This window comes from Dermacentor silvarum, chromosome 1, assembly GCF_013339745.2.
Source record: "Dermacentor silvarum isolate Dsil-2018 chromosome 1, BIME_Dsil_1.4, whole genome shotgun sequence".
NCBI lineage: Eukaryota > Metazoa > Arthropoda > Arachnida > Ixodida > Ixodidae > Dermacentor > Dermacentor silvarum.
In genome coordinates this window covers 362,213,970-362,225,520 of record NC_051154.1, presented here as the reverse complement: position 1 = coordinate 362,225,520, position 11,551 = coordinate 362,213,970, and the positions used below count along the sequence as shown (strand labels likewise).

General features: G+C 45.9%; 1 long non-coding RNA gene across 1 annotated transcript; it reads right to left on the bottom strand.

Annotated features, from left to right (window-relative positions):
* Positions 1 to 2,042: 2,042 nt before the first annotated feature.
* On the bottom strand, positions 2,043 to 9,972 carry LOC125942392 (uncharacterized). Its single transcript, XR_007465065.1, has 2 exons — positions 9,781 to 9,972; positions 2,043 to 2,474 (listed from the first exon to the last, which is right to left on the bottom strand). It is a non-coding gene; the product is annotated as an uncharacterized LOC125942392 (long non-coding RNA).
* Positions 9,973 to 11,551: the final 1,579 nt, after the last annotated feature.

The following is an 11,551-nucleotide window of genomic DNA, read 5'->3' as shown; positions in this document are numbered from 1 at the left end:
TTCCCTTTAGCGGGAGATAGAGTAATGTTTAACTCTCAGAGTAAGTGAACACAGTTCCTCTGAACGAACTAGGACACGCCTGTGCGCAGGCGCACGTTCGCGTTTCCTGGGCCTGTATATTCTTTCGACTAGATTAACCCGCACGTCCACCTCGCTACGCTTCCGGAAATATGCACAAGAAAGCGAAGTGACAGGCAACTTGGGATCGCTTCTTCCATCATGGACCCTTAAAGAAATGAAGACGGAGGCGGGAGGAAGTTCTTCATGCTGTGTCCTCCGCTGATAGAGACTGACTCAGGCTGAACTGAGAAGTGTGCCTAAAATTGCTCATTTGTGTAAGCTCTGGTGTAAATATCCTTCCATCCTTGACAATCTATCTCTGGACCTCCAACATCTTCGTCGTTATCGTCGTTGTCGGGACAGATTAGCGAGCTAACGCATACCTTTACTGAGAAAGGACACCACGTGACATTTCAGTGTCTTCCAAGCCACCGCGGCGTCATAGGGAACCAGCACGCCGATAACGCTGCTCGGTCGGCGTTTCAAGGTGACGAAGAGGAGTCGATACTGCTATCAAAAACAGATGCCGCTAAAAAACTAGCGAATGTTCACCCGGGATGTTACGTTCTCCATGTGGAACACAGGAAGTCTTCAAAGCAACCGGCTGCACCACCTAGCCTCTTCTCTACGCCTTTGCATCCCAGCTGGACTCTGCCGTCGCGAAGCTACCCTGCTGTGTCGAATATGGCTAGGAGTGGCCTTTACTAAGTCTTTTGCATCCCTAATCGGATGGGCCGACGACGCCTCGTGTGGTGACTGTGGTAGTGAGGAGACTCTTCGGCACCTTCTCTGTGGCTGTCCTCGCTACAATTTACAGAGACGATAGTGCGCTTTGATCAAAGAGCTCTAACAGAGAAACTTATTTCAGAATGCCGACATCACAAGCCAACGCAACGGAGGGCAACGAGGGCACTGTTGCAGTTTTTAAAGGCAACAGAGTTGGACAAGCGGCTGTAGCCTGAACAGATGTTTACAGTCTGCAAGTGCTACTGTGCTGTGCGGCGACAGTATGCGGTGGCAGTGACCACCTGTGATTATGAATCTGAGACCCTTTCTTTCTTTATCTCTACTTCCACGTCACTTTACCCCCCCCCCCTCACCTTTCTCCCCAGCATAGGGTAGCAAACCAGCTCTTCCCATCTGGTTAACCTCCCTGCCTTTATTCTGTCTCTCTCTCTCTTCAACATCTTAATTTCTTGGTAAACAAGCTGCCAGTTTATTCAGCGTGTTGTAGTATTTCTTTTTTTTGCCTTTTGACATGCTTAACCCGGGTCCCGAAACAAATTATTATGCTCCCCAAAGGAAACCATAAACAAAAATTTGACAGCTTTTCCACTCCGTGAAGATGGTTAAACAGTGAAGCTGAAACATGCGGCCCAGGTGTTTATCACTGGGTTAATCCCGAGGATTCATTAAAGTATTTCCTAATGATGCGGTTACATACACATTCGGCTTCGATGGAGAGAACGACGCCACAGACTATGCCCACAGTCCGCCGTTGTGGCTAGAGTTAGGTGGCTAGAGTTTGCTCGGCGGCGTGGTTAGCAGCGTTCGCCCGCTATTGCCGCTTGCGATTCTTCGAGATTCAATTGCTTGAAAATTAAATCTGTCTGTTAGGTAAGACAATGAATGGCTCATACCCCCTTAAGCATACCCAAGTAAACGTCCCCATTACGATGACAAAAGAGACGTGAAGTTCTACGCTGGAATGATTAGCGGCAAAGCAGCCAGCTGTGGAAGAAGACGATGACGCTCGAGCCAATGCTGATGACGATAGTTTTCTGTGCACAAGCGATTTCGCCTAGCCATATACGATTTCGCCTTGACATATAAAGCTTCGCTTTAAAAACATGTCCCACAGAATGAACGCCTCGCAGAACAAACCTGTACCCAGAGTGGATTAGGTTAATCAGTTCAAGGCACCACTGTACTTTTTTGCACCATGAGGTAAAAAAAAGTGAGCACGCATAAGAGAGCAAACATGTGGGTGCCAGTCAAGGAAAGCAATGTTTATTCGGGGTCATGTTCAACAGAAGCACATCAACATCTCGAAGGTCCGCGATCACAGGTCCAGCCGGATCCCGCAGGCCTCTCGCAAATCACATTATTTGGTTGGCCACTCGACCTCCACGCTGTTAAGCACAGAGTGACGCGTCAGCGTGGTAGCCGGGAATCATCCGTTGTAGCCGCCAAATCCACGCCCGCCACCGCGTCCGCCACCACCGCGTCCGCCACCACCGCGTCCACCACCGCCACGTCCACCGCCGCGTCCACCGCCGCGTCCACCGCCACCGCGACCGCCGCCACCGCGTCCACCACCACCGAAGCCTCCGTATTGTGCCATGGCGATGTTGAATACCAAAGCCAGGACGAGGAGCCCGACAAGGAGGGTCTTGATGCTGATCATGTTTTATCTGCAATGGTTGTAAAAGACTCGTGATACGAAAAACACAGGACGTATACACGCGCATCCTTTCTAAGTTTATCAGGTGAACCTACTATTCCCCGGTAATGGCGAACGCCACTACTATGACAGTATTTCTATAGTAAGTTGTCTTCCTGAACATGACTATTATCCAGCATTATGCTGAGTTAGGTAAACCGATAGCTGAAGCTGTGGTGGGAGTGCTTGTTCTCCGTTGGAAAAGTTATTACTCGGCATTCTTTGCCACAATGTTCAACGCCGCGCCCAACCAAAACTTTTTATTACGGACAGTTCCTGGACACAAGTGGTATTATGAATGCATGCCTTTATCCGGAATATAGTGGTCGCTCATCTGAGTTCTGTCGCCGAGAACATGGGGACGTCATGCTACTGTTGATGAAGGTGGAACCACGAAACATCGTCTTTCTAAGCAGATGCGTCCTGCGCTGTGCGGCACTGTAATTGAAATGTCCTAGAGTCTTAGAACTACGTCGACGTCCCACTGGTTAAGCTGATATTTCAATCTGACTAAGTTTCAAATCGGCGTCTTGTGAAAGCTGTGACAAAGGTAACAGGTTTTCTTTAGGGACAGCAAATGTGTCCCCGTTTGGTGATGAAGAAATGAAACTGTCACAGTAAAACGGAAGTACTTTCAATCCCGTTCCACACTCGTAGCTTGGTATCCACGCACAGGCGCCGACTACGGAGGCGCTCCGGGGCTCGAGCCCCCTCCAGGGTTTTCCGGGGGGGGGGGGGCTCCGCCCCCCCCCCTGACAGCGAGGGGGGCGGGGCTTCCGAAGCCCCCCCCCCGCTCCTAAAATGTAATTACACGAGTCCTGTTACCCAAATCGTTTATGGTTTCTTTTCAGTTGCCTCTACCTCTTCCCTTAAAATGGTATTGTGGCTACACACTAATTGCATCATTGTTGACGTTGGCGTGAACGGCTTTTATTCATACTTTCGCTTTATTTCTGAAAATCCTGACAATAGGACAACACGCGCATTAGAAGCACTAACGGTGGCTGCCTGATCCGTATTCTTTCACCCCCCCCCCCTTCAACATGTTATTTTAATTTCCAGTGTGAACACCATGCACAGACACATTATATTTCAATGTGTACATAGGACAAAGTTTATTATATTTTTAAAGAGAAAGAGGTAGCCAACTAACAATTATTTCTAAAGATTTGGATATAGCCTATGTCTAGAGAATGAATATGTTTCTGTATGTTCAACTCGCTACAAATTACTTTGCGCGCTTTTTGACACTGAAAAAGACCTGCAAACTTTAGTGACCCCTTTGGCAGAGTGTTTTACCAACGGCGTGTGAAATGCACGTGAATAATATGTGTTTCAGCATTCCTTCTCTTTCCAGTAGGTAATGCTAGCGACTCATGAAAAAAAACTTATAATAGTTGACAACATTTCTTGGGGATGAAAACATCGCAACGTGCCTGCAGAGTTCACAAATATGACTAAGCCGGATTCACTCGAAATCAGAATCAATAGCAGTCAAGCGCAGCAGATCTTTTACTAGGACTCCAAATAAAAAAAGAGAGAGATAGAGAGGCTGCAGTTTCGCCGGAAAGGCGAAGCAGTATTAGTGATAGCGAAGCATAAGACAATTAGACGAAGGAAGATTCTCCCCGTATAAATCCGTGTAAGAGCCGCACCCCCAACTTGAATGCAAATATTTTTTTTAATTCAACCGAGAGGCCATCGTTTTCAGCGCCGATTCCGATCGCCGTCCACTGCGAATTTTCCCGCGCAGCGTTCTTTCGCGCGTCGCAACTATATAAAAAACGTCAGTCACAACTTAAAAAGACAAGAGGGGCGCCCCACCCTGATCACTGAAGCGCAGCAGCCGATTGCAACCGCTACTAAAGAAATAGACTCGCTCACGCGATTCAGCCCAGCTCGAAGCGCGAGCTGCCATGTCCTTCGTCTGCGGGGTCACCGGCCGTCCGGCTCATGGCCTCAGTCTAGAGTGCCCGTCCTCTAAAATTGTACACGACTATAGATGGCGAGAGGAGCCGATCGCGGAGGTTTACGCGGATATCATACTCGCAGTTGGAAAAATGAGATAAAGTGGACCGGTCCTATTTAAGGTTCGTCAAAATTGTCGCAAAAAAGTGCGGCCGTTACACGAGTCTGTACGTTGCTTATATCGCCTCTATGAATTGTAGTAACATTTACTCACTAATTAAAATAACAAACATCGTGCAATGCACGGACCATGTAATCCTGATATCATCTCGCCGGATGACCAGGAGCAGTCGCTATCACAACGCTGGCATTATGAAGAACGCCGGCAGCGGGGGCGAATGGTTCGTACAACCATGCGATTCACCATGACCCCGAAAATTAGATTCGTCATCATCATCTGCATATTTTTATGTCCATTACAGGACGGCCTCTGTCAGCGATCTCCAATTACCCCTGTCTCCCTAATTAGGCTATGCGATCTGCAACACTTGGGGCGCGGAAAAACAGCCTAAGAAGGAAGACAGCGCGCATGAAGTTAGCAGCCATCCCTGCTCACCCTTGATCATTGCACCCCCCAATGATTACCAACAATCGGATACGGCACGCAGGCCGCGTAAGTGTCAAATGCGCACAGTCATTCGCAGGTGCAGCTGTGGCATGCAGATGCGTGCTCTCCTCCCTATGCGCGCATTTGATGACGTGACCTCCAGCTATCCCGAATGTTGACCGCGTGGGAAGCTAATATCGATCAAGCCGCCATCGTTTTCAGCTCAGTGTTACGCGCTTTTTTTCGCACCCACAGTGCATGGGTCGCTGATTTTATGACTTTTGGACTTTATACGGAATATCATGGCGACGACGACAGCGAAAGTTTGCCTGGAGTGTCGACACAATTTCTGTCGCAATAAAAGGAGAAATAGAAAACAGGTGTCGAGCTCGCTTCTACCGCGGCTGTGGACGTTCCAATGTGCACTGGCTACAAACACAGCAAGAGCGCCAACGACAAAGCCAACAGTGGGCACCTCGCTTATCGGTACTTCGCCAGAACCCGTCTGACGCTGAAAAGGAAGCGTATTTTGCACCAGCACCAGCGGAAACATAACACTAGGCGTACGGGGAGACAGCGCACGCGAAGAGACTAGCTATCTCGGATGGCCTAAGCTTGAATTCGGCGCAGATTAACTTCAAGATAAAGCGCGTGACCCGCGTATGTATGGCAGAGGCAGGAAAAGTAGGAGTTGAGGACCCGTGTGTTCTAGCTGCTAGGCGAAAGAAGACTCTACGCTCCTATTAAGAAGGTTCCCCAGCTCACGTGTTTCCGTCAGCGAGTGACATGTACCACCAGAGGTTCTATGAAGTACTTGACACAGTGCTGTCTTCGTTAAACAACAGGTATCCACCTGATATGTGGCAGCATAAGTCCCACATTAAGCAGCTTGCCATAGGGAAGGAAGACGAAGCCTATATAACATAGTTCTACGGTGACGACCTTGAATTAGGACGCCGGATTTTGCACAGAGATATGCTAATTGACATTTTAAGCCAACAAAGGTCGGCAGGCATCATTGCACACATTCGAGGACGACGTGCACAAGTTTACGGAGGGCAAGGGCGAACACCTGCGAAACCGCTTGCCGGAAATTGCCAAGCTAAAAAAAATTGCGTTGGCCATACCGGTCACGTCGACCACATCCGAGAAGTGTTTTTCTTGCCTTCGTCGTCTGAAAACGTACTTTCGGTCGACGACTGGACAAGCACGTTTGAACCATCTGGCAATTTTGCACGCCCGCAAAGAACTCTCTCGCAAAATCAATTTGAATAAGATTGCCGACAATTTCATTTCCAGATCAAGTGCCCGAACGAACACTTTTTCAATTATGGTGAAATCATCGCATCAGACAACGAACTGCTGTCTTTAATAGGAGAGAGAAAGGAACCAACTTACAAGTCAAAGCAAACCACCTGCCTTTGGAAACAACACAAAAAGTTATACAAAGGAACGAAAATGGGGCCCATAACAGCGCAAGCAGAGTGAAGGCATTTGGGCTCCCTAGTCTATCTGTGCATTTTCCTTATTAATTTTCATTCGTCATATGCTGCGTTTGCCGCTCAATAACACAATCCACACTGTTCCAATATTTGCTATCGAGTCCTTTCGCGCTTTAGAGATATCGCTGCCTTCTTTATTTATTTGTTAATATGTTTATTTATTTGGGCACATGATAATTTTTACTCTCTAATCCTTTATTCTGCCTCCGGAAGATAAACGAAACCAGTGGCATGAGGCATGCCTTGACAAGTAATGAACCTATTGCATTATGGAATCACATACTTATGCTAATAATTCTACTCATAATTTGTGTTCAGAAATTTATATATATATGGTCTAATTTTGTTATTTCTTATTTTCTCAATAACTGACCTTTCGTCAGGAAAAGATTTCTTGATTATATAGTTCGTATAAAAAATTTTGCAAGGCGTTACATTGCTTTTTTCATAGATGTGTACTTGTGCGACTTAATACGCACAAAACTCATATATCACCGTAACGTGCTTAACTGAACCCGCTTGTCGCATGGCTCAACCAAGAGACGCCAATTTCTTGACGGTGCGAAGGGACTCGGGCAGTAAAACTGAATTGTCTCAGGTCTTGCAAATACGCATATAGGCTCGTAACTTCACTGAACAATCTTTCGAGGTCACACCAAGTTTCCAGTGTAACTGTTATTGATGGTTATATATATATATATATATATATATATATATATATATATGGGTGGGGTTCTGTAAGCTGGTCAGACCCCAGCCCCCCCGGAAAAATTAAGACTTTCCGCCTACGTATCCACCCTTTTATTTCATCCCGTCCTCTAGCCTGTAGGCTTTGCGATAGAATTGCTTGAGCTGTGAAAACGTTTGGATTAAGAAGTTTTCCAAGAACTTTTTATGTGGGCATTGTTCTTGTAAATTTCTGTAGGACTTTTATGCCACAAATAAGCATAATCGCTTTCGAAGGTTTACCAAGTGACATGTTCAGAGGATGCAACTCATATGTTGCTGTCACTGGTGATTGTTAATTCAAGCAGATTAATGTTTAATTGTGAAGGACAACACATTGGATGGCTGCTTATAACTTCTGAATCCTACGCTTTCGTTGCCCTGCGCTGACACTTCAATGAAAGGTACCCGATTTTTGGCGGCAGCAGAAACTGGGCGTGAATGGAAACGCTAAAGACCGGCGCCAGTATTCACAAAGCGCTATTGCGCTATTACGCTTCGTAATGGCAAATTCCAGCCTATCCTGTTGCTGGACATATATTAGCGAAAGTGACACGCCAATGCCAAAAAGAATATTTGAAAGAAAAACTCTATGAATTGGACTTATGTTGCTCAAGAGCATAATTGTGCGGTAAATAAATCACCGCGGTGGATTTTGTCGTCAATGTTTAGTTGATATTCCGAGAAGGGATCACATTAGTAGCGCTCTTATGACGAGTAACTTCAGCAATGTCATACAAAATTTGGTGAGCAGTACACTAACGTATATGCGCAATGTGAGCGCTTTCTAAAACTAAAGGCATCAGTAACTTATTTCGTGCGAATGTAAATGCCAGAAAATGAATGCTTAAATCGTACATTGAAAGCAGTAATATTTTCGCTTATTGTTCCTCGGGCATAGCTTCAGCTTGGGGTGATATTTCCTATAAGGTTCGCTTAAGCTTTATAAAAAGCGCTCTCTGAGTTACCAGCGTAGATTTTAGTGCAGAACAGGAGAGCTAGATGACATTGTCTGCAATTGCTTTTGAATTATGTTTGTAGATATTTTCTCTGGTGGTGTAAAGGCAAATGTGGGGCCAAACATAGGTAAGCTAAGGCATCGCTTAGCATCGATGATCCCTCCGAAAAGCTGACCGTGATACTTTACCTCCTCAAGTACCTACACACGTGCTCGACACTCTCATCTAAGATTCAGAACGAATCAGCAACCGATGTCAAAGAAATCAAAAATTGGCCCGCTAGAAATTCGAGCCCAAGTCTTTTAAATCCTGGAAAGGCTTGATGAACTCAAACCGAAAACCAAACGAACAACGCATCTGGAGCAAGCCATTGGCGACGAAAAGGGCGCTCACTAAAGTCGGTTCACACCCGAGGCTTAGAATCGCATCTTGACGAGCAAGATCATTCGCGGCGCAGTAACCTATTATTTCGAGGCATCCCCGATTTCCTCGAATCGTGGGAACTTTCCCAGTCAAATATGAGGTCCTATTTATCGGCCGTGGTGGGTATTATACCTCACACTGCGATTGAGCGTACTCATCACTTAGGTTCGTATTCCCCAAACAAATGCCAACCTGTGCTGGTTAAGTCATCCAACTCTAAATCAAAAGAAAATGTGTTTCTGTGAGAACAAAATTTAAGGAACGTAACATAGGCGTTAGCGAATACTTTTGTGTGGCTACGCCTAACAGTAGTCAACATTTCAGTTTGTCAGAAACCAGCCTGGCTCAGAATCTGCCATCGACGCATGTTAGCCTGATATCGTAGCCTTGACTTCAACATAACTTCGACCAGAAATCAAAGATCACGAATAATTCGGAAACTGGTGCAAATGTTCGGTTTAACGTCAAGGTGACGGCGTACTAGCGGGCATAAATAATAATTTGCCTTTCTAATGTATCCCGTGACCTCTGATCTCGAGGTTGTATGTGCATTCGTTAAACAAGTCTAACAGAAAAGTATCTTGGCCATTTGCAATCACCGCCCTGATTACTGTGAAACATTTGTGGGTGATCTGTACGATGATATGTACTGTGTTTCTTCTTGTTGTAAGACATTGCCGAATATTGATTTATTAGGTGATTTTAACGTGCCTAACATTGCTTATTAGAATAATGCACTCTCTTAAAATAATCTTGGAATAATCTTAGAATAATCTTAGAATCTCTTAGAATAATCTTAAGAACACTCGTGTTTTTTTTAATTCATCATCCTGTTCGGTACCATTATTTCACACTCCCACTGCAACGTCTGATCCTAAGGGTAAATTCAATAAACAACTAATAAACACACAAATAAATAAATAGGTGTCCTTGTACATCATTGTGCGACTGCAGAAAAACTAAAAAAAGCTATAATAATAGCTATGCATTTGCTTCTAGAAAGTTATTACATTTCTTTTGCTCTTCAAAGGTAATAAAAAGCGGCTTTGCGGCGAAAACACAAAGCGAATAGTCTAGTTCTTTGTTAAAACAGGCAGTTGTTAATTTATGAAATATTTGCTTAGCCCGAGCTAATGGTCGAACGATGCTTACCTGAAGAACTCTTCGTCCGTCAATTGATGCTGAATGTAGAAGCCATGGCGAGTTTATATACAAGCGCGCTACGCGTACTGTAATCGGACAACGCTGCCTGTGAATACCAACGACCGTATTCACCGGGAAGGCTGCGCAATCGAACCACGGCACGCGGAACACATGCAACTAGTCTTTCCACGTGAGATTCTACGTACTTACCTGCAAGCGACTAAACATTGCGTTGGCAGCCGGCGAAGCCCCCCTCCCTTGTGCAGTGCCCTGTCGGTTAAACCTGCTAGCTTGCCTCGCCGCCTAAGGCTACTATTCGCCGCCATTGAAAGCTGCTTTTCGTTACGTACTGCATCTGGGTGACACGACGTGACTGGCGTGCCAATACGACGTCTCGTTCCAAACATTCAAGGTCTGCGCAGCAGGAAACGTCACAGCCGTTTGACACGAGGCAAAACCTAATCTCGGAAATGGTGGTTACCTTGGGACATCGTGCACGAGCCAAATTGCGCGTTGGTGTTTCGGGAATAGTTTAGACTAAACGAAAAGAAAATAGCTCGGTTTACGCCTTTCATAAGAGCAACCTTTGCGTCTACATAAAAAGGATAGCTTTGTCAGTGGTACGTGTAGGCATTGACACGTGTTGCAACTCTTTTTGTTACTTTGTTAAGCAGTTGCTCACGCCGAACGGCGTGTGTTTAATGTCCAGGAATTCTGGACATTGTCCCTTCGACATTCTGTGGAACTTCATGGTAATGCATAAGCGTAACTCAATAGGCAATTTTTTTAGAAAATTATATATCGAGATATGGGCCGACAGTCAACGAGTTTAAACTGACAGCGCCGAAAGGGTAGTCCCTTCTGACAACATATGCCTTTACGGCACTTCCAGGGAACATCGGTACTGTGCTAAAGCAGTGTTTTGGGCAGGGATAGGCAGCGAAATCAATATCGTTTTGCACCCTCCCAGCATAGGGCACATTGACTTCATGAAGCGCAAAATTTAAACCTAAAAGCGATTTATTACAGCTGGTATTGGAACTATAATGAGATATGGTATTGTGACAGAGCGAGCGCGACCCGCCGTCGTTGTTTAGTAGCTATCGTGTTGGGCTGCTAAGCAGGCTGCCGCGGGATCGAATCCCGGTCGCGGCGGCCACATTTCGATGGGGGTGAAATGCGAAAACACCCGTGTACTTAGATTTAGGTACACGTTAAAAAGCCTCAGGTTTCCAAATTATTCCGGAGTTCCTCATCACGGCGTGCCTCACAGTCAGATCGTGGTTTTGGCAAGAAAAACCCTATAATTTCGATTTAAACTTTAACAGAGCGAGCGTCATTCAATCTGCACGCGCAGGTTTTTGAGAGGCAGCAGAGAGGCTGAGAGATGATTAGCTGTGTGTACGCTTTGCGCGTGCGAGTGTCTGTACATATATTTGCGTGTGGGCGAGTGCATGTATGCTTGTGTGAGCCTGCTCGCGTGTTTCAGCATGCATACGTCTGCGCGTACGTGTAAGTGCGTGCGCGTGCACCACCGTGCGTGAGTGCATGCGTGTACAGTAAAATAATTTACACCATTGATGGTGAGAATTGCTAATGATAACACCCTTCAAGAGTTTTTTCATTGAAGAAACATCCCATCATCATGTCGTTTTGCGAAACATACATACTCATAGTTCGGCAGTGTGGGAGAAAACTCACTCACACTCACTGAATAATTTTTACCAGGCCCCGCACTCACTCACGTTCACGCTCACTTCCACTTACACTGACAAGCACT